This window comes from Myotis davidii, unplaced genomic scaffold (genome assembly GCF_000327345.1).
Source record: "Myotis davidii unplaced genomic scaffold, ASM32734v1 scaffold246, whole genome shotgun sequence".
Lineage (NCBI taxonomy): Eukaryota > Metazoa > Chordata > Mammalia > Chiroptera > Vespertilionidae > Myotis > Myotis davidii.
In genome coordinates, this window is record NW_006296542.1 from 420,094 (window position 1) to 424,828 (window position 4,735).

A 4,735-nucleotide genomic window follows, 5' to 3' on the forward strand; every position below is an offset into this window, starting at 1 on the left:
CTGACGGTTGATCCTGGTAAAGGAAAACTACACGGAAGTCTCCAGGGGTGATGAGAGAGCCCGTGGTAGCTACTCTCAGATGATTCAGGGGGGACATGTTGTATTGTACTTGCAACTTTTCTGTACCTTTGTGAATAGAGGGAGAGAGGGAGGGAGAGAGAGAGAGAGACAGACAGAGAGAGAGGAGTGAGAAATGAATGGTGTTCCCTGGCTCCCAGCCCAGCCTTGGGCCAGAAGGACCTTCCACCTGCTTCAGGAGACACTACTTCCCTTCCAGGAGCAACAAGGACCTTGCCCTGGGCGTCAGTGAGTGCGAGCTACCGGGTGGGGGTGGGGGTGGGGGCAGCCCAGCTCATCTGCAACCTTGCAGGCCGTGGGCTCCTCTTGGCAGCCCTCTGGAGCTGCAGGTTGGGGGGGGTTGCTGAAGAGCGCAGCCATGCCCTAGCTGGTTTAGCTCAGTGGCTAGAGCATCAGCCCGTGGACCAAAGGGTCCCAGGTTCGATTCTGGTCAAAGGAACATGCTCGGGTTGTGGGCTCAATCCCCAGTAAGGGGCGTGCAGGAGGCAGCCATTCAGTGATTCTCTCTCATCATAGATGCTTCTTCTAACATCTTTCTCTCCTTTTCCCTTCCTCTCTGAAATTAATAAAAATATATTTTAAAAAATAAAAATGGGGCAGAGCCGCGCAGCGGGCAGAGGGCCTGGATTTTAATCCTCGTCTAACTGTGACTTTGTGTGAAGGACTTAGAGCAGCGGTTCTCAACCTTCCTCACGCCGCGACCCTTTCATAATACAGTTCATGTTGTGGGGACCCCCAACCATAAAATTATTGTCGTTGCTACTTCATAACTGTAATTTTTCTACTGTTATGAATCGTCATGTAAATATCTGATATGCAGGATGTGGTTTCATGGTTCGCGACCCACAGGTTGAGAACCGCTGCTAGGTGACGCCCTGGGGAGCCTCCCCTGGTCCTTTCCTCCAGCAGGGGGCGCGCTGCCCCTCTGTCTGGATCCCGTAGGGCCACGGACACTTCTGTCACTCCTGGTGACATGCCCCCCACAGCCCCGCCCTCGGCCATGCTCGTGTCCCCGGAACTTCAGGAGCGACCCCAGATGGTAACTGAGCTGAAATTGCTAAGCGGCTACAGGAGAGACGGAGGGAGGTCTGAGGCCTAAGCGAGAGAACAGCTCCCGACCCTTTTCCGTGAGGTCTGTGTCCGCGGTGCAGTGTCCCCCTGAACACTGGGGGCGCCACGCGGCCGTGAGGAAGGCTGCCCGCGGCAGGAGCTGTGGGGTGGCACCGGACCTTCAGGAATCGCGGGGGACAAGTTAGGAAAGCAATCGCTATGTAAACCAGCACAGCGCTGCAGGGGAAGAAAGTGTAATGTGGGAGGAAAGGCAGGGTGTGAATCTGGGAAACTTGGGCCGTTTCCACGAAATGAATAAGAGGCTGTTCTTAGGTGTTTCCAGGATGGACACATGGATGTTGTAACAAAACAAAAGGAAAGCCTAGTAAAATATTCACATTGTGTTTCCACACCAAATACACCCCCTGGGGGAGACAGACGCGAAGGATGGCTGTCAGCGCCGGAACCAAGGGCGTGTTTTTGTGGCAGGTGTAAGCTGAGGCCAGATGTTTTTATAACCGGCATGAGAACGTAAATGCCTTGGCCGTTCGGAGGAAAGAACAGGGCTGTGGTCTTCCTACGTAAAACCATCGTGGCAAAGCAGAGGCCCTCCTAGCCCCTCTCGAGGACAGAGACATCACACACCAGGGAAGGACAGAACACAGCCTTCGCCATGGCCCCCGGAGGCTGCCCTGCCCGGGGTCCTGGGACCCCAGAGGTGGGATTCAGACAGGCATTGCTGAGAGGGGGGCGTAGGAAACAAGCCCCGATAGACCGGGGGCTGGTTAGAAGCAGGCGGAACCGGCCATCAGTCCGGTGGATTCCGGGCAGGCGGACATTCCGCTGACAGATCCGGTGGTGGCGCTGGGCCCTAACTGAATCCGGCTCTGCCGAAAGGGAGACCAGCAAGACTGGCACTTCTCTGGATGATAAATTGAGGGCGGTTTATCATTTGAATGATAAATCTCATCTCAATCTTTGAAAAAAGATCTTTTGAAGGAGCCCTTTAGAACTGGTCCTAACCTGCTGAGGTCTGTCTGGTTGAGGGTTTGGTTCCAAACCTTTGCAATAAAGCAAGTCATAACCTTTGTGCTGGTGGAGGGTTTTGCCTACAATTTAAAAAAAAAATCTATAAAGCACAGTAAAACAAAGCACAATAAAATGAGGGACGCCTGTACACTGAAAACTACAAATCGTTGCTGAAAATGTTGTAAAAGACACAAATAAATAGAAAGACATCCTGTGTGCATGGATTGGAAGATTTAATATTGTTAAGATGTCAGCACTACACAAAGCAGTCTACAAATTCAATGCCATCGCTATCAAAATCCCAATGGAGTTTTTTGCAGAAATAGAAAAATCAATGTTAAAATTCATTTGGAATCTCAAGGGATAGCGAATAGCCCAATTAATCTTGAAAAGGAAGAACAAAGTTGGAGGTTTCACACGTACTCATTTCAAAACTTATTAGAGCCCTGACCAGTGCACTCAGTGGTTAGAGAGTCGGCCCGTGCACTGAAGGGTCTCGGGTTTGACTCCCAGTCCAGCGCATGTACCTGGGTTGCAGGTTCGATTCCCGGCCCCGGTCAGGGCGTGTGTGGGAATCTCTCTCACTCGATGTTTCTCTCTCTCTCCCTCCCTTCTGCTCTCTCTTAAAAAAAACACGCAATGGAAAAAATATCCTCAGGTGAGGATTAACAACAACAACAAAAAAAACCCACACCTTATTACAAAGCTCCAATAACCAAAACAGTGTGGAACTGGCATAAAGTCGGACAGACAGACCAATGAATATCATAGGAAGCCCAGAAATGAACCCCGGCATAAAGCACCAAATGATTCTTAACAAGGGCGTCAAGGCCATTCTGTGGGAAAAGGCTGTCTTTTCAGCAAATGGTGTCGGGAAAACTGAGGATCCACAGACAAAAGAGTAGTTCATTTTAGCTCAAAGTGCGAGCTAAAACTATAAAACTCTTAGAAGAAAACATAGGAGAAAAGCGTCATGACACTGGATTTGATGATTTCTGGGATATGATACAAACATATAAGCAACTAAAGAAAAATGATATAAATTGAACTGCATCAAAATTAAGAACCTCTGGGCATCAAAGAACGCAATCAGCAGAGTGAGAAATACAATCTACGAAATGGGAGAAAATATTTGCAAAGTATATATCTGATAGGAGGTTATATCCAGAGTATATACAGAACTCCTACAACTCAACAACAACTACCTGGTTTTTAAATGGCAAAGGACTTAAATAGACACGTCTACAAAGAAGATCGACACATGACTAGCAAGCACGTGAAAAGATGCTCACCATCCATCACCAACCATTAGGGAGAGGCAAACCAAAGCCACCGTGGTACTGTCTCACACCCACTAAGATGGATGTTGTCAAAAACAAAGCAGCCCTGGCCAGGGGCTCCATTGGTTGGAGTGTTGTGCTGTACACCAGAACGGTTGCGGGTTCGATCCCCTGTCGGGGCACGTGAGGGAGGCAGGCGATCGGTGTTTCTATCTCACATTGATGTTTCTTCCTCTCTCTCTTCCCCTCTCTAAAATCAATAAACATTTCTCGGGTGAGGATTTTTAAAATAATAATAAATAATAAAAGATTTTTAAAAAACAAAAATACCAAGTGTTGGTAAGGATGGGAAGACACTGAAGCCTTTGTGCCCTGCTGATGGGAATGTAAGATGGAGCGCCTGCGATGAAACGCAGTATGGTGGTTCCTCAAAAAATTAAAAATAGCCCTAACCGGTTTGGCGCAGTGGATAAAGCGTCGGCCTGTGGACTCAAGGGTTCCGGGTTCGATTCCGGTCAAGGGCATGTACCTGGGTTGCGGGCACATCCCCAGTAGGGCGTGTGCAGGAGGCAGCTGATCGATGTTTCTCTCTTATCGATGTTTCTAACTCTCTATCCCTCTCCCTTCCTCTCTGTAAAAAATCAATAAAATATATATTTTTAAAAAAAATAAAAAATAGAACTACCACTTGCTCCTCAGTCCCACTGGTGGGTACATATCCAAGGTATTGACAGCAGAGTCTCAAAGAGATATTGGTTCCCCCGTGTTCATAGAAGCTTATTCACAACAGCGAGACGGTAGAAGCAACCCACGTGTCCATCCGCAGATAATTAGACAAACAAAATGTAGTATGTGCATCCAGTGGAATAAATATTCCTTCAAAGGTAAGGAAATTCTGACTGACACATGCTACAGCACGGATGACCCTTGGGGACATCATGTTACGGGAGATAAGCCGGTTGCAAAATGGCAAATGCTGTGTGACCCCCCTTCTCTGAGGTCCCCAGAGCAGGAACAGAAAGTAGTGTGGCCGGTCCAGCGGCCGTGGGTGGAGGAATGAGCAGTTAGTGTTCGATGGGTACAGAGTTTGTTTTGTCAGATGAGTTTGGGAGATGGATGGGGTGATGGTACCACAACAATGCGGATGTACGGCATACCACTGAGCCGGACACTTACAAATTGTCAAGATGGTACATATTATGTGTATTCTATCATGACTTAAAGTAAAATTTCAAGTTAGTTCAATTTAAAAATGAAGCAATACAGCCCTGGCTGGTTTTGCCCAGTGGATAGAGCAT

At 48.2% G+C, this 4,735-nt stretch overlaps 1 protein-coding gene across 1 annotated transcript in view; it reads left to right on the top strand.

Annotated features, from left to right (window-relative positions):
- The window catches only part of GOLT1A (golgi transport 1A), a 42,232-nt gene that overhangs the window by 31,198 nt on the left and 6,299 nt on the right, over nucleotides 1–4,735 (top strand). The window lies entirely within an intron of this gene.